Raw genomic sequence first — 27,690 nt, 5'->3', positions numbered from 1 at the left:
CTTCAGCCTTCCAAATAGCCGGAATTACAGGCATGCGCTACCATGCCCGGCTGGTTTTTGATTTATTGTAGAGATGAGGTCTCGCTGCCCAGGCGGGTCTCGAACCCGCGGGCTCAGGCAATCCACTCACCTCAGCCTCCCAAAGGCGCGGGATTACAGGCTGAGCCACTGAGCCCGGCTTATTTTCTTATCGATTTGTAGCAGCACTTTAGGCATGATGTAAATGAACCCTTTTGAATGTCTTATAAATGATTTTTCCTTGTTTATTGTTTGTCTTTTGATTTTGTTTATGGCATTTTTCTTATGCAGAAACCTTTGGTTTGGATAATGAATTAACCTTTTATTTTATGATTTCTTGGCTTTGTGTTAGATTTAGGACTTCTATAACTCCTAGAATATTGAGGGGGGGCAGTTCCCATGTTTTCTGCTAATATTTTTATTATCTCATTCTTTATTTTGGTGTTGCAAGTATTTGTTTTGCTTTTATTGAGCTATTAGGGTAAATTGCTAGAAAGAAAAACAGAAAGTTCAAAGATTATAACCAGCATTTTATGCGGACTTTGACTTGCTCAAAACAATGTCTTATATGTTTAATTCAGCAATAACTATTGCTGATGCAAAGACCAAAAGCTAGACGGCTGTTAAGCAACCCTTTCTGCCCCTTTTTGTAAGGCAACACTGTTCCTAGACTTCAGGTCTCCCTTTCTTTCCTCATCTTCTTGTTTTGAACTAGCTGAAAACATCCTTGACATTTTTGTCATTATCATTTTTTTTCAAGTTGCATTCGTTTAGGCCTTTAGTCCCAGGTAGAATTGAGTTAAAATTGGTGTCATCCAAAAACTGAATGTTAATCCTGACATTGCCACACACTGGTGGCATGCTGGAGGCAGCTGGGCTTCTAATGACTCTGAGCCAATGTGCACATCTTGATCCAACTTCACATGCAATAGTATCATATTGGCAGCTTGAAATCAGCCATGATGGGAGTATTTACACTGTGGAAATTGGCAGATAGATCAGGGTTTGACTTTTTTCTTCATGGAGCTGGTTGTGAAACATTTATCACACTAATGAATGTGACCCTAGGTCACTCCTTTTTTTTTTCTTTTTAAGAACATTTCCTTTTCTCCCTCCTTCCTTTCACAGATTTGAGTACCTTTTCTATAGGATGGAGGTACAACCATAGGCAAAAATAGATATCTCAACTTCCTTTGAGCTTATGGACTAACAGGGAAAGCACACCCTAGCTGATCAAATAATCTTTTAATTAGACAATTAAGTGAATTAAGTGTGCAGAAAGAAAGGGAAATGAGAGACTAGAACAAAAAACCCGACCTAGTCTGACAGGTCTGTGTGAGAAACGGATATGTGAGATGATATATGAGTAGGAGGTGGATGTAGGGAGAAGGAGAGAGAGAGAGAGAGAGAGAGAGAGAGAGAGAGAGAGAGAGAGAGAGAGTAGGAGGTGGATGGAGGGAGAAGGAGAGAGAGAGAGAGAGAGAAAGAGAGAGTGTGTGTGTGTGTTTCAGAGCCAGTGAACAATGTTTGCAAGGGCCCTGTGGCAGGAATAAGCCTGGAATTGATAGCAATTGATATGGGAATGGGGGTAAGAGTAGTTTATAAGCTGTGTTAAGAACTTTTCCTCTAATTTCAGAGCAAAGGAAAACCATCAAAAAGTATTAAGTGAGGTGAGGTGTATGACACAATTGGAATTTGTGTTTTTCAGAAGACCTCCCTGGTTGCAGCATGAAGGTCTCACGTGGTGGGGTGGGAGGATGTGCTAAGCCAGCGGTCCCCAACCTTTTTGGCATCAGGGACCAGTTTCATGGAAGTCAATTTTTCCACAGACAGAGAAGAGGGGGATGATTTGGGGATGATTCAAGTACATACATTTATTGTGCAGATCAGCAGCGGCATTAGATTCTCATAAGGAGTGCACAACCTAGATCCCTTGCATGTGCAGTTCACAGTAAGGTTCATGCTCCCATGAGAATCTAAAGCTGCCACGATCTGACAGGAGGCAGAGCTTAGGCGTTAACGCGAGCAATGGCTGTAAATACAGATTCCCCAACAGAAGTTGAGAACCCCTGTGCTAAGTGGACCTGAGGAAGCTAGCTAGACTTGCAGAAGATGCCAACTTATCCAAGGGCTGGCGGGTGAAGCAGACACTCTTGGGAGACCTCTGGAAGATGAATTCAGCCAGATAAGGTGATGACTTGCAAATAGAAGCTATCAGGGAGGGTGTGGGAGTGAGAAGGGAGCCTGGGTCGAAACACTGCACATGTCATGAAGACTCGGGATTCTGCTGCTACCAGTGGGCCGAGGGGAGGGAGGAGAGCGTCTGATGGGGAGAGGCAGCCTGACCAGAGGTTCTGGGGAAAACCAGGCCCATTTGTGCTTCTGAAAGGAGACATACTGGCCCGAGGGAAAGTCCTGAGGAGAAGTGGAGGAAGATCTCTCTGAGAGCTCAGAGGCCAGGCAAAGGGCCTGAAACCTGTTGCCAGTGCTATCGATAGGAAACATTGGCTCTTTGGAGTGCTATAGCATTTTCTCTTGCCTCCTGCTCACTGAGGAAATATGTTAATTAAATTTCCACCAGGCTGTGTGAAACCACAGGGCTAGGGTTTACCTCCATCCAATGGGTGTTTTTGCTAAATGCCTAGTGTAGGTAAAAGATTGTCCTGGGCACAGCAGTGTTTAATATAATCTTCTAGTCAAGGAGTCAGAAGCCTGAGCTGGAGGGTCATTGACTTATTCAGAGCCACCAGCCTATTAGGATTGAATTCAGTTCTCTTCATGTCTACCCCAGAGTGGTGCCCACCAGGGAAGAGGAGCCTGGAGGCACTGGCAGGGGCTTCTGCTCTTTCTCTGTGACTTGTTCTGTCTTACTAGCCTATCAGAGATGACCCTCCTTTCATGATTGGGAATGGTCGTTAGTGTATGTTTGGGTCACTGTACTGTCAATCTGTGGATATGCTATGGTTTTGTGTGGGTGGGCTTCTGCAGACCACCTGGATAGATTTCTCTAGTCTCTGCCTTCTTAGGGCCCATTCCAGGCCCCCTACCTCATCTTGCTGTTCTTAAAACTGCAAACTCAGAGACAGAAAATCAGATGGAAACATGCCCATATCACTTCCCTTCTGGATCCCATCACTGCCAAAGATACTGCAGAGCCCACCAAAGGTGCCCTCATGCCTGAGCCCACATGCCTTTCCACTCCTTCCCTCCCCCTTGTTGTAGGAAACATCTTGCATGTTGTTCCCAGCCAGACCTCTCTTACTGCTTGCTGGAACACTCCTCCCTCCTTCCTTCAGCTCACTGGTTTCTATTCATCCTTAGGGTCAGTTGAGCCCTCATCTGAAGGATAGCACTCAGTTGTCCCCTTGTCCAGTACTCACTGAACCCTGGTGGGAACTATATCCGTCTTCCCACTGGCTGCCTTTGACCCCCAAGGTCAACACCACAAATGTCTGCACTCACCTCAGCTTTATGTCTCATAGACAGCAAGAGTGTTTTAGTTTGGCAGGCGTGGATTGCAGCCCCAACTGTGCCACTTGTGATAGGTCTGTCCGTGGGAGCATTACTTCACCTGCTTTCTCAATGGTAGGTAGAGTGAGGTCAGCACTGCCTCCCCTGAAGGCCATTGTAGGGCTAGAGGGAGAACACCAGGGAGTGTCTAACCTGTCCCCACATGCCTGGCAAACATTGGGCGCTCAGGAAACCTCAAGTGCCTTTCTTCCTCCAGTGGGTAGGTGAGAATGACCTGAATGAGTCATCTGAGAAGCACTTCCATAGGGAGGAGCTGAAGGCCACACCTGGAAAGGCAGTTTAGTCCTTGGGAGCACCCAGGTGTCTACCACCTGCACCCAGAGGCTGATGACGTTAGTGACCAGGTGTGCACATCAGACAGGAGACCTGCATCCTGGGTGATCGAGGAGCCTGACCAAAAAGCACCCTCTAGGGGTTTGTTTGTTTGTGGAGTTCCAAGACAAAAGCAAAACAGGTCACCAGACCACAAGGCTCCAAGAGAAGCCAAAATCTGAAAGGAGGAGACCTTCTCAGGGGGTCATGGCCCCGAGGATAGGAGAGTGAGGTCTCCTAGTCTCCACGGCCTCCATGAAGTTCTCAAGCCAGAAACAAGTTTGGGCCATACAGTAGAGAATGAGCTAGACATGTTTAAAAGCCTGGTTTGGCTGTGGTAGGTGAGGATGTGGATCAGAGAGAACGGCATCTTAAAGAGGGTGTGATGGTCACCTTTAGCTATTACAATAGAGGGCAGAGGGCAGACTTCAAGGAGGGGTAAAAACTAGAGAAAGGGCTGGGGCCCTTCTAGCTCTGAGTTTTTACGCGAGGTCATTAACTTTGCCCTCAGTGTTGTAAACACCTTGATCTTCTGTGGGTTAGGGTTTAGTTGTTTTTTTCTTTGCTCAACATTTACTCAATGCTGGTCATTATCAACTGGCAGACCTCCCTTCAAACAAGTGACTGAGAGATTGACAAGGAACCATATTTCTAGGAAGGAGGGGGCAGTGGCTATTGATTGTATGAAGCCAATTTTCCCTAAAGTAAATCATTGCTGAAATAGGACACTGCCTGCACACCAGCTCGTTGCATTTGCATAGTATTGTATTGTGTCAGCCTCTCTTGTGACTCTTTTGGTTACAAGTAACAAAAACAAATTTAAAATTACATTAACAAAATAGAGAAGGCATTTATTGGAAAGGTATAGGGCAGGTTGGAGGGTAGAATCTGAGGTCACAAAGTGCAGTGGAGTCTTTCAGTACTGCCACTGTAGTCCCTCTCAGAAGCTGTGTCTTCCCATTCCTTTCTTCAGAAGTGGGCTCCCTTTCCCCTCTGGCCTGGCTTTTGCTCCTGTGGTTCCTGGTCAAGCCACAGTCAGCACAGAAGGCCAGCATCTCTCTGGCCAACTCCTGCTTCCAGGGTGCAACTCCAGCTTCCAGTCCAGCCTGGGTAGGGGTGAGGAAAGTCAGGTTTCAGAGCAGGGGGTGTAGTTACCCAGGGCTGGAAACTCCTTTGAACCACTTGACAGGGTCTGGTACTGGCTGTTCTTCAGGTGGGGTGGAAAGGGTTGTAGGCAAACCTTTTTTGGCAGTTAATTGAGGATAATTGAATATTGGTGATTTAACCACTAAATGCTTTAAAGGAAGTATTATTTTCTTTCCCAGAGGCTCAGGATATATCTTACCTGCTTGCAACTTAAGCTTAGTGTAGAGTTGGCAGGAACACACCTCTTGAGGCTTCCCTACTAGGAATAATTAAAGGTGGCCTTTGATAGTAGCTCCAGGTCACTCAGGGAGTTTAGAAGGAGCCCTTGGGCAGTCACCCAAACAGTTTTGCCAGTTGTTTCTCCCTCCCTTGCCTTCAACAGGGCCAGTCTCTTGCTTTCTAAAGCTTTCTTCTGAGCAAGGCCAGTTCCATAACTTGCAGGGCCCCTTGTTGGCAAAGCTGGTCATGCCACCAAAGAGCCAGGCAGGTGTCCCTGGGCCTTTTCCAGTCTGGTGCCTCATATCTGAAGATCTTCTCTGACTCACCACTCCTTTCTTGTGTTTTGGATCTTTTTCTAAATTTCTTTTGGTAAAATGTGCAGCATACTTTGTGAGGGCCTACTTTTCCCAGGGGACAATTTCATAAAGCCCCAACCAATTTCACTTGGAATGTTGAGTTAGCACAAGGTGAGCAACAGCATGAAGGAGCTGGGAAACCCTCTTCGTTTGAAAATACTGCTGTCTCAAAGTGAGACAGGCCATTTACTTATCTGAACGGAGAACCAAGGAGCTGAGTCATAGGGCTGTATGACTAAGGATGTTGAGTCTTAGGAATGCTAGTTAAGTGTTTATCTGACTTTCTTTTTTAAATTAAGTTGGGAGAGGGAGGGTCAGTCCTTTATGTTGTTTACTCGTAATTCTACTAGCTAACAATTGTGCTTTATTTCTTAGTATCATTTAGAAGTAAGAGAAGATGATGCCAGCATAAAACAACCACAGGCATCCCAGTGGTCATATTAAACTATGGATGCGTTATGCACTTTGCATCGTAATTTGCACTATAGAGTGTTTTCTCCCAGATTAGATTAAAAGTTGCTTTTTGTGTGTGGTGTCAAGGTGCTTTACAAATTGGGCACATGTGATTGTTATACACTGAGGAACTTCACTGTTCTCAAATGGACATAAATGAGTGTTTGCAGTATGTGGACAAAGTCTTTATCCTATTTTAAAAGTTTTGTAAAAATTTGTAATTGTAGGAAAATACACATAACAAAATTTGCCAACATGGGCCCTTAAAAGTGTACATTTCTGTAGTGTTAAGTTCATCCACATTGTGCAACCATTGCCACCATCCTTCTCCAGAACATTCTCATCTTTCCAAGTTGAAACTTTGTACCCAGTAGATACCAACTCCCAGATCCCCATCCCTCCAGCTCCTGGCAAACCTCATTCTAGCTTCTGTCTATGAATTTGGTTATTTCAGGTACCTGATAGAGTCTTCTTGTGACTGGTTATGTCACTGAACATAGTGTCCTCAAGATTCATTCATGTTGTAGCATGTGTTAGAATTTTCCTTTTTAAGGCTGACTCATAGTCCATCATATGGAGAGAGACCACGTTTTGTCTATCCATTTATCTGTCCATGGACACTTGGGTTGCTTCCACCCCGTGGCTGTTGTGAATGTGCTGATGTGAACTAGGGTATTGTCCTTTTTGTAAAAAAAGGACATTTACATATAATCCTTTGGTCTCTCCCCTCTTCTGTCAGAGGTGATGCTGCAACCACTTGTAGAGTGGTCTTCCTTTCAGAACATTTACCCTAGGCAGGTGTCACATGTAGGTAGAAGGTCATCTCTGCGCTGGAGAAGAAGCTCACGGTGCAACCAGAACCCAGAATCCTCAGTACTGCATGGGCTGAGCTGAGGGTGTGGGGTGAAGTGGGCACCCCCCAGGAGGGCAGGTGAGATGCTCTGGCCCAAGACCAGGACAAGGTACAGAGGTTCAGAGCAGCTGCCACCATCCAGCAGGTAGGGAATCCCAGGGGGCTGAGACATTTGAGCCACCTCAGAAGACAGATGGAAAGGGCCCTCTTCTACAGAGGAGTGGGTGAAGACTGGGAAGGGATGTGGGTAAGGAGCAGAGAGGATGGGACCTTCAGGGTCTGCCCTTGGGTGTGAGTTTGATTGTGTCTCTCCCTCATTCCCTTCCCCCCATTAAACAAGGAGCCTCTTGAGGTTTGTAAACAGGGAACTGATAGAAGAAAGAAATTTTAGGACTTCACGAGGAGAGAAGTGCTCCTCACCCTGACATCAGGCTCTGTTCACCTGAGAGGTGTGTCCACAGCCCCTCCAGCCAACCCCTGGAGCACTGTCTTCCCATGACATACCCATGTTACTCGGTGCCTCTTGAAAACCCCCTCAAAAAGCCCCCATCACAACATGTGACCACGGTCTTTCCCAAGGGCAGTAGCTCTCGCCCGCTTGGCATGTCCCTGCTCCTGGGAAGCGCCAGCTCTGCCAGTGCTTGGTGTCACTGCCTCCTGTGGACCCCAGCCCAGCCTAGCTCAGCATGGTCTCTGCTGCAGAGGGCAGTCAGTGTGCCTCTTGGCCAGATCCCACGGGACTGTTTCATGATTTCAGTTGGCCTCCCTCTGTCAGTTTCTAGGGCTGCTGTAACATAAAGTCCCACAGACTGGGCGACTTAAACAACAGAGGTTTACTTCCTCACAGTTCAAGAGACTAAGATACCCAAGCTGTCTTCAGAGGTGGGTTCTTCAGAGGCCTGTCTCCTTAGCTTGCAGATGACCTTCTTCTTGTATCTTTAGTTGGTTTTCCCTCAGTATGTGGCTGTGTCCTCATCTCCTTTTTTCATAGGCAATCAGATTGGATTAGGGCCTATCCTAATGACTTCATTTTACTTTCATCACCTCTTTAAAGGCTCAATCTGGAAATATTCTGAGGTCCTAGGGGTTAAAATATCAAAGTATGAGGTTTGGGAGGGCAGTTCAACCCCTGACACCAGAGCTCCAGCACGTACCCTGAGCAGGGCAGCTTAGGTCTGTATTTGCACCCAGGATGTTTCCTTAAAGCCTTTGGACCTATGTGTTTGGTGGTTACCTGCTAGACCAGGCCTTTCAGCTGGCACCTGATCTGATCCATCCCCCTTGCCCCAAATCCCAGTGCTTCAGTCCTGGTACATTATAGCCGATCAGCTCTTTATAACTCCCTTGCTGTAAAACCTCCATGGCTTTCCACGGTCTTTAGGGTGGTATTAGGCTACATGGTGGGTTTTCAAGGTTCCTGCCTGCTGCTTCTGCCTCTATCCTCATCATCCTCACAGGGACCCTGTGCTCCATCACTGCACTGTTGGTTTTTCCAAACAACATTCTGTCCTCATATCCTTACAAGTCTTTCTGGCTCCCTATTTCTCTCTTCCCATCCATCACTCCTGCTGTCCTGGCCCAAATATATAGCTTCATTTCCTGGACCTGGTGGGGGCTCAATAAACGTATCCTGAATAGTACCGGTAAGGAGGTACTGAAGGGGCCATTGCTGTCATCTGAATGAAGTTAGGTGATTTAATTATTGGATGAAGAGAATTGAAAGAAGAAGATATGCTGGGCTTGGTGGCGCAGCCTGTAATCCCAGCGCTTTGGGAGGCCAAGGTGAGTGGATTGCCTGAGTCTGAGAGTTTGAGACCTGCCCGGGCAACTTGGTGAGACCTCATCTCTACAATAAATCAAAAATTAGCCGGGCATGATAGTATGCGCCTGTAGTTCCAGCTACTTGGAAGGCTGAGGCGGAAGGATCGCTGGAGCCCAGCAAGTTGAGGCTGAGGTGGCTGGGAGTGTGCCAATGCATTCCAGTCTGGGTGATGGAGTGAGACTTCAACTCAAAAAAAAAAGAAAAAGAAACAAGAAGATAGATTCAGTAGGTCAACTCAGACCTACAGTCAAATTCTAGTTAGCTATTGAAAACAAACAGTGATGTAGTTTATCTAAAATAGCAAGTAATCAAACTTGAATTCATACTGAGCTATGGAGTTGATTATGTCTTTATTTTTAAGCCAGTGGTTTTTTTCAGAACTTTAGGCCACAGAGCTTTTTCTTCTAATTGAACTGGCCTGTTTGAGTCTAGTGCTGGGGTGGGGTCTATAGTACCTAGAGTCACCTTGGGGAATTTTTGGAAATAACCTATGTGATCCTGGCGTCCATTGTTTTAAAAAGTTCTCTGGATGATTTCCATGTTGTTGATTTTGTGCCCAGAGGACCTTTGGCAATATCTGGTGACTTTTGGGGGGGGGGTTGTCACGCCTTGTGGGGGAGCTGCTACTGGCAGCTAGTGGGTAGCGGCTAGGGATGCTGTTAAATATCCTGCAATGCACAGGTCAATCCCCATAACAGTCATCTATCCCCAGGTGTCCCAAGTTTGATAAGCCGTGGCCTAGGCTGAAAAAAAATGTTCATTGCATTTCCAGACCACATCCAACAGATGACCAGGGCCCTTGGGGTGGGACAGTGGGTTTCCTCCGCTCCTCCCTAGCCTACGGCAGGGTGTTCAGGCTGAGGGCATTTGGAAAATTCTCATGAGGCAGCAAGGGTTCCCTGCCCTGTGAGGAAAGGGTTTGCTGAGCTCATTCATGGTATAAACAAAGATCAGCAGGTATGTTTAGCCTACCTAGGAAACACATTTGGAGAAAGGGCCAAAGCTTACTTCTAGATGAATGAATGTGGCTGATGGCCAAGTCATTCCTAAAACCAGGTTCTTTGAACATCTGCTTGGGATAACGGTTAATTAATGGAAAAGAGAAACATTTATTTGGAACTAAAAGGTATTTATTTTCAAAATGTCTCTAATTCATACTCACCTTCTTCATAATTAATTCCCATTAAGGTAGTTTTACAGTGTTGTCAGCAGCAGGAAATGCGAGCTCTCCCATGGGACACAGAACCCAGCATAAGCACAGTTGACATTTGCTCAGTAACAGATCAGGCTGACTGCCTCCTGGGACCCAGGCAGTGAGCCTGAGTAGTCCCAGCAAGATCTGTTCCCTACCTGTGCTGAGGGCAGGCACCTTGCTGTCTTGCCATTCCTGAAAGTAAGCATGCCAGGTGTTAGCCAGACTCCTGGCCAGGGGACCCCTCTGGTAACCAGAGTCCACCCACACCTTGGTGGTCTTGAGACCACCCTCCCCAGGGATGGGCCCCTCCTTAAATGCTCACAGCATAGTCTGGCTGTCCCATTCACTTGGCCCTGGACTAAGTCATGTTGTATTTCTTTTTGAGTGTGCTCATCGTTCTTGGTGTTCCTAGTACAAAACTACAGATGGCGGCAGCAAGTGAGACTTAGCCAAATGTTCTGGCATGGGATAGGGTTTCTGAGAGATCCTTGGAGCTACTTTCAAGCAGTTAATAAAGAGTCTTCATCTAGAGACCATCCAGCAAGGGGAAGTAACATGTAAGAAGGTGGTGTGTTTGTACAGGGGCCTGTCAGTGGCATGGTGGTTTCATGGCGTCATCCAATCTAGTAAGTTCCCGTAAGGGGGTTTTAAATTGTTATTTTATTTTAATAGAAAACTTATTTTTAATATTTTCTGGGAAGTCTCATAAGAAAAAATTGTCAGAAATGGATAACATCAAAGCTATGGAGTGTTCCTGTTTTGTTTTGTTTTTTTTAGTCCTATGTGTCTGTTGATAACATGTTTGAATTGAATTGTGATGTAAGTATAAGCAGTGATTTCTCTATTTAATTCATTTCTCATTTATCTTCTTGTTTTTCACCACTTATAACTCTACCTCTTTCTGGGGTCTTAGATAAGTGACCAAGGAAAGGGTGGTGAGGAAATCCAAACTGCAACTGTGATTATGAGCCTCAATTTCAGTAGCAGGTTTTGGGAGGCTGAAATGACTTTCATGGGCAGAAAGTTACCAGGGACTTTAGAGACTCATAGATCATCATATTGAAAAGAGGTTCATAAGTCTGCAAAACGCATTTTCTCCTTAAGTACGGGCAGTTGATGACACAGCATCTTCTTTTTGTGCTCTGAATCTGTATAACAAACACAGTGGCCTAATCTCATAGTTGAAGCTATACACTGGGAAGACAGCACATAAGACAATCCAGAGCAGTATGTCTTATTCAGAGGTATATTGAGCAGCTACTGTGTGTGCAGCACTGTGGTAGGACTCCAGGAGATGGGGAGGAGGTCAGGAGCTCTGTGAGTGTGCAGTGAGAATAGGAGCCAGAGCTGGGGTGGAAGGAGGCAGCCTGGGCTGAGGAATGTGCTGAGCACAGAGATGTGGAAGGGTAGAAGTTGGGAATAACTGGGATGTGAGGCCTGTGATGGGAAACGGTGAGGGGAAACCTTCATTTCTTTTAGGAGGAGAGACTCGCACAATGTTATGAAGGGATAGAAAGCTTGGGGGTCTGTTAGGACACCTCACATCAAACTGAGTTTAAAAAAATACAGAAATACATATGACATTTCTGAAAGTCCAGAGGTAGGATAGACTCTAGTCCCCAGTTCTTTCTGTCTGTCTCTACGCCTTCCTCAGCGCTAGCCATACTCTCCACACTGTATTAACTTGCTAGGGCTGCATAACAAATACCACAGAATGGGCAACTTAAAGCAAAGAAATTTATCATCTCCAGTTCTGGAGGTTGGATATTCAAGATTAAGGTGTCAGTCAGCAGGGTTGATTTCCTCCGAGTCTTTCCTCCTTGGCTTGTAGATGACTACCTTCTCCCTGTGTCTCCTGTGATCTTCCATCTGTGTTTGGCTGTGTTCACATCTCCCCTTTTTTTGAGGACACAGTTGTATTATATAGTGTAGCCCCTCCCCCACTGACTTTATTTTAACTTCATCACCTCTGTAAAAACTCTTTGCAAATAAGGTAACATTTTGAGGTGCTGGGGTTCAGATTCCAGCATAACTTGTTGAGGGGAGAGTGTATACAATTCAACCCACCACAGAGCCCATTTAAGGAGAAGGGAGGATATTTGTATCATTGGAACATGGAGTGATTCTATCCTTCACAATAGTTTTGCAAGAAGAGGGTTTCCATCCCGTTTCGCCTGTTGTGAAATTATCACTGTGCCAGTGAAAGCGGCTGCTGTGGTTGGAGTTCAGGTAGTGACAGAGGGGGCAGGTAATAGAGGGAAGGGCAGTCCCTGTCACTGTAAAGAAGAAAGTTGGCTGTGAACAGGGGTGGTTTGTATCGGGCACTTGGGGGTGGGGGAGAGAAAGGGGAGGAGAAGAGGAGGATACAGGAAGGAGAGACATGGAGGGAGGATAGAAAAGGAGAGTGGAGAGGGGAGGAAGAGTCATTTGCAGCAGGTTTGCTGGTCTCGTTGTCTTACAGGTGCCAGGTGAATCCTGACAACCACCCCTGAGAAGTGGGTCTTTCTGTGGCTTATGACATAGCTAAGCAGTGTAGCAGAGCTGAGATTTGTTGTTTTTGTTTTTGTTTTTGAGTTGGAGTCTTACTCTGTCGCCCAGACTGGAGTGCAGTGGCCACTCCCGGCCACCGCAGCCTCGACCTGCTGGGCTCCGGCGATCCTTCCACCTCAGTCTTCCAAGTAGCTGGAACTACAGGCGCGTGCTACCACGACCTGCTACTTTTTTGATTTATTGTAGAGATGAGGTCTCGCCAAGTTGCCCAGGCGGGTCTCGAACCCACGGGCTCAGGCAATCCACTCACCTCAGCCTCCCAAAGCGTGAGATTACAGGCTGAACCCGAGCCCGCCTGGAGCTGAGATTTGAACCCCAGTCCTCTCCTGCTGCTTCTGTAAGCGTGGACGCTCCACTTCCGGCAGCCCTTCCTAGTGCCACTGTTACACCTGGGTTCTCTGCCTGGGTTTCTTGGAGACGTGTAGTCAGGTTAGACTGTGTTGCTTGCCTTTGATACAGTGACAGCAAGGCTCTTGTTTTGAACAGACAGGCAGCCCATAACCATGTCTGTGAAGAAACTCAGGCCTTGAAATAGCAACTGTGTGAAGGACTTGAAATAGCAACTGTGTGAGCTGTCCATGTCTCTGTTCTGAGCTCTTGGCCTAGAGATCTACTTTTTAAGCAGAAGAGAAGATATAAACAAATACCTCGCTCCTGGAGGTTGATCCAGGTGTTAGAGTTATTCTGCTAGTGCACTGACCATACCCCTTGCGACTCCTCTTTGTCACCTGACCTTTGTGCTGTTGGGGGAAGGAAAGAAACTGTGACATCCCCTCCCCTGTCTTTGGGGCCCATTTTAAAAAATTTCCCAGGGTTTTTTTTTAAATGCAGGTATAATTTTCACATAGTAAAATGCACAGATTTTATGTGTGTAGTTTAGTGGTTTTTGACTCGTACGCCCACAAACCATCACCTAAGGTAAGATATTTCCCCGCAGCCTAGTGAATTTCCTCCTGCCCATCTCCAGTCAGTCCACTGCTTAGGCAACCACTGTTTTAATTTCTATCACCGCAGCTTAGTTTTGCCTACCTTGGAAGGTCCTGCAGTGGATCCTGCCATCTGTAGTCATTGTGTGAGTCTCCTCTCAGATCCGTGGGTGTTGTCGTGTACATTGTAGCTATTCCTGTTTGTTACTGAGTAGTGTCCCCTGTGTGTGTAGACTGCACTGTTTCTCTCTCTCCCATTGATGGACACGGGGTTGTTTCCAGTTTGAGGCTGTTATGCACCGACTGTTATGCACATTGTAAAGCGAACATTGTCAATCTTCTCCATCCCTGACTACCCACAGTGTTAATATTTAAGAGCTGATTGGCAGAATCAGGGCAGCCAGTAAGAGGTCTTGACTTGTTTATAAGCTAGGCAAATTTCCTTCTTTTTCCTTTCTTTTTTGGGGTGGGAAGCAGAAGGGGCCAGGGATGTGGGGAGGAGGCTACTATCTCTTAGGGGCAGGAATCCCAGGCTCTAGAGAGTTGTGGCCCCACAGCTCCTGGGATTCACTCCTCAAGGCTGATGAGGAGCACCTCAAATGGTGGTGGGGCCGCGTGGGTGGAGAGAAGCCACCTGGAGGTGGCACTGCCAGTCAGCTGCTATGTGTCACCCAGGGTGACTTAGCAGCAGTTCTGATGGAGTTTCTTCCCACCCCAGGGGCACGTGAGAGTGGCTTCAGGCAACCAGACCTGCCTGCATGTCTCTCTGTAGCCCTCCCTGCATGTAGGGCTCAATGGGACCACCTAGTCCTCCCTTTCTGTAAGAATGACCCAGGCAGACCTCACAGGGCAGGCAACCCTGGACCCAAGAGCCCTTGGAGCAAAATCCCAAGCAAAACAGTTGGGGCCTCTGCTGTCACGCAACCTATAGCTAAACGCAAGAGCCACAGAATCCTGACTTGTGAGAACCAGAGAAAAGGAGGGGAATTATCTTCTGCTGGAATCTGCCCTGCAAGATCCTATGAGCCCTGCGTTAGGTTCAGCAAGCAACCAGGGAGCATTTCCCAGCAGGGTTAAGTTAATGAGAGGAGTAGGGCCAGACCTCTCAGGTTTCCTCTCCTGTCTGAAAACCTGGCAGGGAGCATCAGCCTGCAGGCAGGCATCTCCACATTTAAACACATGAAGCCAGGTGTTTTCATAGGGTTCTCACAGTGCTCCAAGTTGGCACCGCTCGGCCCTGTGTCAGGAAGCATGTTTGTGCCTGTGCACACACGTCCTCCAAGATGACCTCTGTTTCTCTCACAGTGAGCTAGGCAGCTGGTGGTATACTTTTATTAGGGTCGCAGTGTCAAGATTGGAGGCATAAGTGATACATTCGTCGCTATGGCTGTTGGAGTTACTGAGCCACAGTTCCTGGAAGCTCCCTCTGTTTGTCCTCCAGTAAGTTGGAGGGCAGTTGTGTGCAACAGTGAGGATGGTTGGTTCTTTTGGGTTCTGCAAAAGCATCTCAGGATTTGGAGAAAAGGCACAGTTAAAAATTATTTTATTTTACTTTATTATTTATTTTAGAAAGCAGGATTTATTGAGAGGACAGAAAAGCTCCTAGAGCAGGAGGGGATCCAAGGGGGTTGCCCTAAAAATTATTTTACTTTAAACTGAGGCTTTTTCACACTCTCACAGCTAGCCTACTCTCAAAGCCTGAATGGTCATAGAAGGAGCCAGTGTTCACTCGGTGGAGAAGATGGAACTTTCCTGCCACAGGTTCTCAGTGACTTGAGGTCCAGGGAGCAGAGGTAGGAATGAGAGCACTGGGCTCAGATGCAGGAGAATTGGCTTTGAATCCTGGAGCCACCGCTGTACCTTAGGAACTTTCTCAGCCTCCTAGAACCTAATTTTCTAGGTAGAGACGTCACCTATTGCATAAGGCTTTGAGGGATTCCATGGAAGGATGGATATGAATACTCCCTCTCAGCAGAGTGTGTGCTTTGAGATATGCACTTAATCTGAGTCCTTTTCTACAAGGAGCTTCCATTGGAGCTCAGAGGACAGTTGTAAAATCCACGACCACAATGCATCATACAGCTACCTGTATTATCATAGGCCTCTGAAACAAGAAGTATGGAAGGTCACAGGGCACAACTGAGATCAGCCCTGGCAAATGAGCACACTTAACTGCTCTGCATCCTCACTTTCAGAATCAATGCCTGCCACTGCCCCTTGCCTCCCCCACCACCTTTGGTGCTGTATTATACCCAACTGTTCAATATCTCTTTATGGAAGGATGTTTCCTGAGTCCTCTCAGATGGCCTCTTTTTCTGTTCCTACTTTCCAAAACCAAAACGTGGGGGCAACTCATCTTTAGCTAAGAGATTAAAGCAATTCACATTGAGATACAAATGACTGAAAGAATTGATCCCACTCCCTTCTGGGTTCATCCATGTCTTAAACCTGTTAATCAAGGACTGATCAATAGCTTGCCAACTTCATGCCCACCCATAGGTGGTATTTTGAAAGACTAGAGCTTTATTGGCCCTCCCTTCCTGTCACTCTCCCCCTTTCTCCCCTTCCTTGTCCCCCAAAGAGCCAGGGTCAGGAATTTGGTCCTCCTCTTCTGAAAGGCTGTGATCCTTGATACTTATAACAGTGTCAATTAAGAGCTCAAGGTAGGGTTTGATTTTAGTTGACATTTTAATTGCATTTTAAAGCTAGTCTTGGTTAAAGGTTCTACTCTGTAACATGGGGTGCAGGTGTGCCCCCATAGGATATGCCCGTCATACCCATCCTGAGTGTCCTACCCAAGTATGGGTCTCCCTTCTGGAAACCTCCCTCATCCTTGCCCCACACTTCTAAACCCTCACACGTGCTGTGTTTTTCCAACGCAAATACCCTTCCCACCATCACTTTCCCTTCTGGTCTTCCGAACCTGAACAGGGCCCCTCTGGGGAGCTCTTATAGCACCTTCTAGATGTCTGCTACCACAGCTCTTTATTTCTCAGCACTATCATTTCTTATTCATGTCCCATTTTCCACCCCTAGACGCTGCTCTTTTTAAAGAAGGACAGCACTGTTCTGGTGTCCTTGGGGCCTGGCACTTAGTAGGTGACCAACACATGGTCATTGAAGAAGGAAACTGTGCCATTGGTCTGCACAACATGCGGATCAGTCCTCATGGGGTCTTGCCCATGCTGGGTATTAGGTGGTGACACAAAGGGAGAAAATGTATTTACATGAGGCCAGGACCTAAGAGCTTGGGGTGACCTGGCTTGAACTTGTGAGAAGTTGCGGGGAGGTGGCTGTGTGAGGTGGGACAGTCTAGTTACTCTTTCTCTTAGTGGGCACCATCCTTCCACCCTTCCACCATCCATGGGCAAATTTGAGAACTTCTCACCGCCAATGGAAACAAGATGCCAGACAGCGAGTTCTGCACCCTGGAGAAGATGTTCTTGAGAATATAATCCACAAGACTGACAATAGGCAGGAAAGCAGTGGTTACCCCAGTGCTTTCTGCTCAGGTCTTGATTTTGGCTTCTCTTCAAAGTGCTTTGCCATCTGTGCTTAAGTTAATCAGGACACCAACTAACCTATTTCCTAAAGATAACACAGTTGGATTTTTTTGTTTGTTTATTTGTTTTAGGGTTAGGGTCTCACTCTGTCACCTAGGCTACAGTGCAGTGGCATGATCATAGCTCACCGCAGCCTTGACCTCCAGGATACAGGCAATCCTCCCGCCTCAGTCTCCCTAACAGCTGGAACTATGGGCATGTGCCACCACTCTGGCAATTTATTTATTTATTTTGTAGAGATGAGGTCTGAGGTCTCATTATGTTGCCCAGGCTAGTCTCAAACTCCTTGCCTCAAATAATCTTCCCGCCTTGGCCTCCCAAAGTGCTGAGATTACAGGAATGAGCTACCATGCCTAGCCAATAACACCGTTTTTAAAAACTTTTTATTTATTTATTTTGTTTAGTTATTTATTTATTTTTTTGAGTCATAGTCTCACTCCGTCGCCCAGGCTGGAGTGCAGTGGCATGCTCACAGCCACCCCCGCATCGACTTGCTGGTCTCAGCCTTCCAAGTAACCGGAACTACAGGTGCATACTACCATGCCCAGCTAATTTTTTTTTTATATATTGTGGAGATGAGGTCTCACCAAGTTTCCCAGGCTGGTCTCAAACCCCTGGGCTTAGGCAATCCTCTTGCCTCAGCCTCCCAAAGTGCTGGGATTACAGGCTTGAACCACCATGCTCGGCCTTAAAAACTTTTTTTAATGTGGTAAAATATAAATAACATAAAATGTGTCATTTTAACAGTTTTTAAGTGTATAAGTCAGTGGCGTTAAGTACATTCACATTGTTGTGCCACCATCACCACCACCATCCCCAGAAATTTTTCATCTTTTCAAACTGAAACTCTGTCCCCATTAAATAACAATTTCCCATTGCCTCCTTGCCCCAGCCCCGGTACCTACTTTCTGTCTCTGTGAATTTAACATATATCTCATGTAAATGGAATCAAACAGTATTTGTTCTTTAATGATGGTTTATTTCACTTAGCTTGTCTTTAGGGTTCACCCATGTTGCAGCATGTGTCAGAATTTCTTTCTTTTTTTCTGGTTTTTTTTTTTTTTTGAACCGGAGTCTCACTCTGTCACCCTGGCTGGAGTGCAGTGGCATGCTCACAGCCACCGCAGCCTCCACCTGCTGGGTTCACATGATCCTTCTGCCTCAGCTTTCCAAGAGGCTGGAACTATAGGCACATACCACCACACCTGGTTAATTTTTTGATTTATTGTAGAGACGCAGTCTCGCCATGTTGCCCAGGCTGGTCTTGAACCCCTGGGTTCAGACAGTCCTCTCACCTCTGCCTCCCAAAGTGCTAGGATTATAAGTGTGAGCCACTGTGCCTGACTTCTTTCCTGTTTAAGACTGAATCATATTCCATTGTGTGAATAGACAAATTTTGTTCATCCATTCATCTATTGATGAACACTTAAGTTGCTTCTACAATGATTCCACTCTTGTAAATAATGCTGCTATGAACATGAGTATGCAACTATCTTTTTATGCTCCTGCTTTTGCTTTTTGGGGTTAAAAAAAGGGCCAGGCTCGGTGGCTCAGCCTATAATTCCAGCACTTTGGGAGGTCAAGGTGGGTTCAGGGATTGCCTGAGCCCGCAGGTTCAAGACCAGCCCAGGCAACTTGGCGAGACCTCGTCTCTACAATTAATAAAAAAAAAAAAAGGTAGTGTAGACAACTGCCTGCATACTGCATAGCCACTATTGGACTTGGGCTGATGGAGCAATTGTCCTGCAAAAGAGCTGGAGACATGCAGTGCAGATATGTTTCTTTTCAAGGAAGCAGAATTTTACAGTTGATTGCTTTTTGTTGTGGTTGACCTTTTGCAAATCATTTCCTATGAGTATTTACTGCTTGTCCATGTCTTATCAATTAGCACTTATAATATCTTGAGAAGACAGAGGAAAATAGTTATCATTTTTATTTTCTGTGGTTAAATGTAGAAAAACATTCCTTTGGTTATTTGAACTTTTTTTTATATACATAAATATCCCTCCTTCTCTCCCTTCATGAAGATTGTCAAGGATGACATGACTGTTTTACTCCAACCTTAAAATCCTAAATTTCCATGTGCTGTAATTTGTATTGTGTTCATACATTAGGTCATCAAGGGCAAACAAAATATACACGGTAAATTATCTGATATTCTGTAGTCCAGAATTGCCCTTGGAAGTAGGTGTGTGGTGAGGCAAGAGGATTTATAAAACCATACACATTTGGAAAATGCGTCATACAGAGCCCCCTTTTCAGGATTTGTGATGCACAGTAACATAGTAAAGACTCTGAGAAGTCCTGCAAAGGAGACACTAGTTTAACTTTGTTAATCAAATTAACCATTGATTCCCTTTTTTAGATTAATCACTCTTGATGCTCTTTTCAGGCATGCTGACTTCAAAAAATGCTTCAGCTGCTGACTTAAAAGTGAGTGCATCTTAAAAATTTAGCTACACAGGGAGGATAGTCCAGTTGTTAAGGGCTTCCTCTGTGGATTGTTCACTTTATCTTTGTACCTTGTCTTTTGCTTCCTATTTGTCTTTGAAAAAGAAAAGAAAGAATTGGAGAATGTCAAAAGAGTCGACTTGATTGTCCTGTGCCAAGCTTTGTCAAGGCAGCTTTGTTGAGTCAGTAGTTAAGTATCACTTTGGAAGGACTGGGATGTAATTCAGAGGCCCTGACTTGTTAGGCAAGGCCAAACTCATGGAACCCCAAACATTGATTGCAGTTCACACTGCAGCAGAAAGACTTTATTGTGTTCACTCTGGTGTTTCCATCAGCAAGTTCACATCCCCCAAGCCCTGTCATTCTAAATCCATGAGTGGCAGAAGGAGGTTCTCTCCGGAGCTGTTCATCCCAGGCCTCTTGCCAGTATTAAAAATCTGAGTCTAGCCAGGCTCGGTGGCTCAGCCTGTAATCCCGCACCTTTGGGAGGCTGAGGTGAGTGGATTGCCTGAGCCCGCGGGTTCAAGACCCGCCTGGGCAGCAAGACCTCATCTCTACAATAAATCAAAAAATCAACTGGGCATGGTAGTGCGTGCCTGTAATTCCGGCTACTCGGAAGGCTGAGGCAGAAGGATCGCCGGAGCCCAGCAAGTCGAGCTGCGGTGGCCGGGAGCGGCCACTGCTCTCCAGTCTGGGCAACAGAGTGAGACTCCAACTCAAACAATAAATAAATAAATAAATAATCTGAGCCTGCCTGGAGGGTGAGGAAGGGCAAGAAGGACTGACTGGAGATGGTGTGGTGAGGGCCGAGATTTTGTCTTGCTGAGGCTTGAACTGTCTTGTGTACCCTCATTCCTTTCCCTGTCCCTGTACACATCAGGCCAGGCCCCAGTTTTCTCCCAGGGTAGGGAGCATCATCCTCCAGGGAGACGATCTTGGCTTGACTTCAGGACGCTTTGAGTTTTACTGTCTCAGTTAACTCATCCTCAGTTAACTCTTCCACCAGACGCACGCAGGTGGAAGGTGAGAGCTGCTTCCTTGGGTGCAACCACCCCTTTTCCTCTGCCAACCAAGGGCAGAGTCTGGCTAGCCTGGACCCAGACTGCACAGTCACGTTTTACTGTCAAACTGCCAATTCAGTACAGTGTTTTTTAGGAGATTAACAGGTAGTTCAGGGAAAAACATATAAATACACTTTTGAGTGTAAGAGTGTTACCAGCTTTTGAGAACCATCCTCTTTTTCTTTTTTTTCTTTCTTTTTTTTCCTTGTCAGGAAATCGTGTGTTTAAGGAATGATTGCAGAAAGTGTTGGAAACGAAGCTGTGTGCTGTTATGGGATGCTGCTGAGGAGGACAAGGTGAAGGGCACGGCATCCTGAGTTTGGTGGAAGGACTCGGAAGCAGAGGAGAGCCCTATGTAGACCCGGCTGGTTCTCCTTGCAGCCCCTCCCAGCTGTGAACACAGCTGCTCCCAGGAGGGCATCTGCTGTGCGCGCCTGGCCCATTTTCTATTCTGGTGCTGGCTGTGCAGACAGGATGTAAACTAGTAAAATACCCCTTAATTTGGGTCAGTTAGGGGTGAGGCTAAAATGGATAGCTCAGACTCTAAATAAGCAAAACCCTTTTTGAAGTAGTTTTATTACTCTCAGATCCAAATGTTACTTACCAACAGATATAAGCCCCCGAGGACCTGCTTAACTGACAGGATTAATTAATAATAATCACCTCGTGCCAGTTCCTGCACCAGGCTCACTCCTTATATGATTTTTGACTCTTATTATAACCCTGGAGTATAGGTTTTGTGACTCCTACATCATAGATGTTAAAACTGAGCCCCCATGAGGTGGGAAAACCTTGCCCAGGGTCGTACGATGGTTTCAGAGCAGAGCTAGAGCCAAAACTGGATTCATCAGGCTCAGACTCCAAGCTCACTCTGTGACCCCCAGCTGCTCTTGGCAGTCACATTGGTCACTGGACTCAGGTGCCACTTTAGTCTCTAAAATGCCATCCTCCCCCTTTTTTACCAAGTGATGTTCTTCCTCCGAGAATATGGAAGCTATAGCTCAGCCCAAGTGGTGATGAAGACAAAGTCCAAATTGGTAAAAACTTGAAAAATTATGCTCCCCGATAGACTGTTTGTTAAGTTTGAGACACAGTGTGGGGCCATTGCAGACTCAGGTTTTGTGTACCTTGTTTTTAGCAGGTTGATGTTGGCTGTCTTCATGAAAAGATGATCATTTAGATCCACAGTTGCACTAGCTTCCAATGTAAGCCAGAATAGGTCAAACAAAATAAAACAAAAACCCAACCTTATTTAGAGAGCATTTTACCTAGTGGACAACAACTGAAAGGACATTCATTTCAAGATGGTTAGACCGGTGTTGAAATAGGAGAAAAACTGGTTTAGCTTCTCTACTACTCTGATTCATATGTTGTAAAAAAAAAAAAAAAAGTTGACAGTTTGGCAGGAAACCTAAGAGTTGGTCTCAATTGAAATGCTGAGTTAAATTTTTTTAATCCTTCCTGTTGTAAGGGTCTGAGACTGGAATGAAGGTAGTGCCAATAGACCAACCATTAGACTAGGAGTTATCCTTTCGACAGGAATTGACTTGTGAGGTTTGCAAGGAGAGTCCTGCAACTCTGTATATCAGGTCAACCTGCTGGAGAACCTGGCTTGCTACAAGCCTTTTTTTTTTATATATATACCATAGAGCAAGTTACTTCTCCTCTCTGGGTTTTAGTCTCCTCATTTTTAAAATTAGGTTGACCATAAATTTTCTAGCATTTTGGTATTATAAATTCTGTGGTAAGTCAAATAGTGTGTTATTATTCTTGATAGCTGCCATTTATCAAATACCTACTATTCACAGATATTTTTGCAGCTATTTTTGTTTAGTTACCATAACAATGAAATAACACTAATGCCTGTCCTATTTCTACTATAATACTTTGCTTCCATGTACATGAAGTGTATTGAATTCTTGGCAAGACAAATTTATATAACCTATAACAAGCTAATATAAAACAGAGAACTGGTTTTATTTGCATGAACTAGGCTATCTCTTTGAGTTTATTGGGGGAAAGAACCTGAGTTTTAATCAGATATAGATTCTATTTATAATCTATTTAAGAGCCATTGATCAAGAACTTGAACTAGTTGCTGTACCTCTCAGCCTCATTCAATTTCTTAATCTATAAGGTGGACTCTAGTAATAATGCCCATGTGATAGGACTGTTGTGATTACTTGATGAGGAAGCTTGGTCAAAGCAGTTAGCAGAGCCCCTCTCACATGGCAAATACTTAATTAATCTTAGTTTCCTTTCTTCTCCTAGAACAATGTAATGTAATAGATTTGTTCTATTAAGAGAGAAATAGTCATTGTTTTAAATAAATTTCATATATATATATATATATATACCCAATTTTCTATTGACTTGTATACTAAAACTAGAAGTGTCTTCCTCTAGGGGAAAATTACCAATAGTGAAGAGTTCGGCAGAAATATTTAAAAACTGTATTGTCTATATAAATTTTACACAATAATTGTGCATTAATTATTTAAATTAAATTGTGTTTGAAGAAATAATCACAGGAGGAAAAAAGGATTAAGAAGATAAATAACAGGGTACAGCGAACACAAGCAAACACAAAGAGCATCCTGACTTCTGGGACTGGTCATTCCTCTATGGCTTTGTTTCCCCCTAGTTCCAGGCTTTAGCACAGGTACTAAGCATGTAGAATAAGACATGGTCCCTTTCCTCAAGGAGCTTGCAGTCTAGTGCAGGAGTCAGCAAAGCTTGCCCATAAGGGGCCAAAGTGTAAATATGCTTGGCTTTGTGCACCTTGTGGTCTCTGTGGCAGCTGCTCAGCTTTGCTGTTGTAGTATGTAAGCAGTCTTAAATGAATACATAAATAAATGAAGGAGCACAGCTGTGTGCCATTAAAACTTTATTTCAAAACCAAGCAGCAGAACTATATTTAGCCCATGAGCTATAGGTTGCTGACCTGTGAGACAGCAGAAGAAAGACTTAGAAACAGACCATTATGATATATTGTAAATAAATAGTCTGATTGTTTATCATTAGTGAAGTAGTCTGTAAAGCACAGAAACAGAGAAACTCATTCAGCCTGGGGACAGGGAACCCATCAATTGAGTTTATTAAACTTGATAAAAATATAGAAATGCTTTCCTTTGTACATTTATAATTGTACACCATTTACCTTTTCACTTAGTTGTATGCTTACAATGGTAATATGTACTCACTGAAAGAAAAAAAACAAGCAGTATAGAAAGTCGACCACACTTTGACTGACAACGTTAAATAGTTCTGATTGAATGAGCCTTATCCTTTGAGGTAGGCGTTGAGCCAGAAAAGAAAGGGTGTGGGGAGTGAGGTATTGGGGTTGGGCACAGAATAGCAGTGCGAGCCAAGGACACCAAGGCATTTTGGGAGTTGGCAAGTGCTTTGGCAAGGCTGGGTCATGGTAGGAGTGTTGGAGCAGAGGGTGGTGGTGAGAGAGGTAGGCAGGGCAGGCTTGTGAATAAGAGGTAATGGGTGAGTCAGGCCATGAAGCGAACTTAACAAGGTCATGTTACAGCAGAGCGCTTGCTTTCAGCAAGTGAAAGATGATTTTCCTCCTACCTCCAAGTTGTCCCATGATCAATCACCTGGGTCATTAAAGTCTTCTCATGCCAAGGATTCCCTGATACTACCATCAGAAGTTCCTTTCCCTTGACTCTTTTCCAGAATCAGTTGAGTATCTTAAGTGTTAATACTCTAGAAGAGAACCTCTAGTAATGCATGGCACAACTCCCCTTTGATGCTTAGAGCTCTGTGGGGTTTCCTTCCTTCCTTCCTTCCTTCCTTCCTTCCTTCCTTCCTTCCTTCCTTCCTTCCTTCCTTCCTTCATTCCTTCCGTCCTTCCTTCCTCCCCTTCCTTCCCTTCCTCTCCTCCCCCTTCCTTCCTTCCTTCCTATTTCTCTCTCTTCTGTTTTGTTGTAGGCCTCTTTAACTTATAGGACTTACTCTTATTTATTTATTTTTCTCAGCAGTAGAGTGTGAGGGCCATTAGTAAAATATGCGTTGCAGAATTTGTAAAGACTCTTCAAGGTTTTGGTTGGTAGAAAGGCACTGCTTATTAATAATCTGTGCTGCCTTGTATCTATTCAGCTTCTCCAAATGCCACAGAGGGCACTGCATAAGAACATTGAATAATGCAAACTTCTGCTCAGAGCGATGCACAGCCTTATTTTCCTTTAAGAAAAAGAACCAAGTAAAAGGAAAACTGATTCGTATTGTTTTCTCAGAGATAATCCCACATCAGCTCAACTGAGGCTATGTTTAGTTGGTTATTTTTTGGTTTCCCTTTTAAATTCTTGTGGAAAGAAGATCTATATCTCTAGCCCTTTAAAAAATGTTCAAATCCCGTAGGAACCGGGAAAGCCCCAGTGTCACTACATGAAGTAATTTCCATTTCCCTTCCACTGGGAAGACTGTACTGCACAGAGGGGAGCAGGCAGTGAAAGTTGTCATTTGAAGAGAAAAAGACAAAAGGTAGATGGTTGCTTAAGGGTTAGAATGAATAAAAAATTACTACATTACTCATAAAAATAGGACTACATGAAGGTTAGGGAATGTGACCAGCTTTAACACTGTGCCTTTGAATGGATTTCCTCCAAGAAGCTGGGAATGCAAGCTTGCCAGTCGGATGTATCTTCGATCCAGCAGAGACATGCTTTCAATAGTTTTTTGCTTCAGCTATTTCCCTCAATGTGCCATGGTTATTAATTTGGCACTAAGGTAGAAAAAAAGAAAGTTGAGGAGCAATTTGAGCAGCATGAAACAAAACTTAAAAAAAAATCCCCCAGAGTACCTGGCAAGGATGTTGATTCTGTCCTTTAAGGAAGCTTGCGAGGATGCCAACTCTAATTGGCAGTTGTGTTGGCTACTGTTGACAGCGAGCCTCCTAAAATTGGAGGATGAGCTTAGAGGCACAAAGCAGAGAGTAATTGGAAGTTTTCAAATCATGCCTTACACCTCAAATTTTGATGGAATCTTTTAGGGGGAAAAAACCCATATGCCGCTAAATTAAAAATACTGAAAAGCACAGGGTAGCACAGGCTATCTAGTTGTTAGGAAGCTAATTGTAGCGAGCATTCTTCATCAGCCCAGCTTAGGGAGACTGTTTCTTTTGTCTGTCTATGACTAATCTTCCAGGGTGAACTCTGCATGTGTGTGTTCTTGCCATTTCTATTGTCTCCAGTTAAGAAACGCAGAGCACAGCAAACCCATGGCATATAAAACACTAGTTCATGAAAGCCTGCTGGAACTCTATTTTAGGGGGAAAAATGCTGACCCTACATTTCTCTAAATTCCTGCGACCTAGTCAGGAATTTTGTTTTATTTAAGCTTTTGAAGTTTTAAGCAGTATTGTCCTCTTTGTAGTGCTCAACAGAAATATTTCTTTTGATGTCAACTGACTCTGCTCAGGTTGAAAATGGGCAGCATACATTGTGTTTGGTAAAACCCTCATGGTTGACTGATGAACAAGCTCAAATGGGGATCTCCACTGCAAAAGATGAAACTTTGGGGAAATTTTTTATGTAATTCCCTAAAAACATTTTTTTGCTTTAGTCAGTGAGCATTGACACACACAAACTTCAGGCTATGAAGACATGGTTTGTTCCAAGCCATTTTCAAAACAAACTTCCTCTAAGCCTGATTTATAAGATTGTCTTAAAATATGTATTCCTGAAAAGGTGAAAAGGTTTCTTCTTTGGTGGTTTGTTTTTCAATGATTTTGTTTTAGCTTTATCACCACCACTACCACTATGGGAGTTTACATTATTTTTACCTATAATTTTTCTCTCTTTTTAAGGTTCATAGATTAATTGTAGGACATTTGGAAAATGGACATAAATACACATGTGAATACACATCCATAAATATGTCCATAAATACATATCCTGAAATATCTTCTTCCAATTTTTTCTGCATATATAAGCATCTCTTCTGTTCACTGTTTTTTTCGGTTTTTTTCATTCTGAGGTTTTATCATGCCATTATATCATGAGCATTTTTCTCAGTCATTCATTTTCAAAAGCAAAATTTTTAGTGGCTCTATAAGTGTCTTTAAAGGTTCTCAACTTTTATTCAAGTTACAAGCCAGTGAGCAACATTGTATGGGAACCTCTGTGGGTGTCTCTGATAATTTCCTTGGGAAGAAGTTCCAAGAAAGGGAATTGCTGGATAAAGAGTGGACACTGTTTAAAGTAATGTGCTGTGTATTCCTTGCAAATCTGTACAAGGCCAAATTGCCTTCCAGAAAAACAGTACTTATGTGTATTCCTTATACAGATTTGCACTTCTTTGTTTATTTCACATCTTTAGAAAATTTTAAAAATTTTTCTTGAAAAACAAAGCATTGTGTTTTGATTTTCATTAGCAGAATCAAATATTTCCCAAGTGTCTTTTTAACTATTTTTAAAGTATTTCATGTTTTGTCAATTGTCTGGGTGCTTAACCCATTTCTAGTTGGAGAATTGGTGTATATTGATATGTAAATGCTCATTAAATATTAAGGGTGTTAAACTTGTCAATATATTCTACAAATTTAGAGCTTTATAGTTATGTTTATGGTATTTGAATGCATGGAAGTTTTAAATAATAATTAAAATTAATAATGATGTAGCAACAGTTAAATTGCTACAAAATCTACCAGATGTTTCCATAGGTAGTTTTTTCTTCCCTTTATTTTTTGTCTTTAGAGATTCGGCTTTACTTCAAAATCAGAGAAGTAATCTATTCTCTTCCAATTTGTTTATGTTCTTGTTTTACATTTTATTTGATCATGGAATTCATTACTGTTGAAAATAAGATTGTTTACCTTATCTCCTATTTATATTCCACCCTATTTAGAAATTTCATTCATTTCCTTGACTGTTTCTCCACTCTAGCAAGTCAAGCAATTCAATTATATCTTTTAAAATAATATAAATTGTATTTTTAAGCTTATTCTCAATGTTTATAGTTATAAAAAGTCTACCAGATTTTCTATAACCTCTGCCCTTTTTTTTCTTTTTTTTTTTTTTTTAACAGGCCAGGTAGCAACTAATGAGTGGTATGTAACTGGTAGACATACTCTTTGGAGTTACTTATATCACCACATGGCATCACTATAGAATGTCCCTGATCTTAGAACAATGGCAAAGAAAGCTTACTCAAGATTATGAAATGGTGCCATGACTTTAACGCTTTTAGGACCTTGTTAAACCTACTGATGAATTGTTAACAT

General features: G+C 44.0%; 1 protein-coding gene across 2 annotated transcripts in view; it reads left to right on the top strand.

Annotated features, from left to right (window-relative positions):
• SLC22A23 (solute carrier family 22 member 23) overlaps positions 1-27,690 on the top strand; it is a 179,874-nt gene that overhangs the window by 6,071 nt on the left and 146,113 nt on the right. The window contains exons 1-2 of one of the 2 annotated variants that reach the window (XM_021718321.1): positions 3,730-3,893; positions 15,042-15,281. The exons of the other annotated variant lie outside the window; for it this stretch is intronic. The gene's annotated coding sequence lies outside the window, so the exon portion shown is untranslated. Of the gene's footprint in view, positions 1-3,729; positions 3,894-15,041; positions 15,282-27,690 lie in introns of those variants that run through there. 2 annotated transcript variants of the gene reach the window in all.

This window comes from Carlito syrichta, unplaced genomic scaffold (genome assembly GCF_000164805.1).
Source record: "Carlito syrichta isolate Samal-C Ts95f unplaced genomic scaffold, Tarsius_syrichta-2.0.1 Scaffold312069, whole genome shotgun sequence".
NCBI classification, from domain to species: domain Eukaryota; kingdom Metazoa; phylum Chordata; class Mammalia; order Primates; family Tarsiidae; genus Carlito; species Carlito syrichta.
Note: the sequence above shows the minus strand (reverse complement) of the source record. Positions and strands in the feature narration are given on the sequence as shown.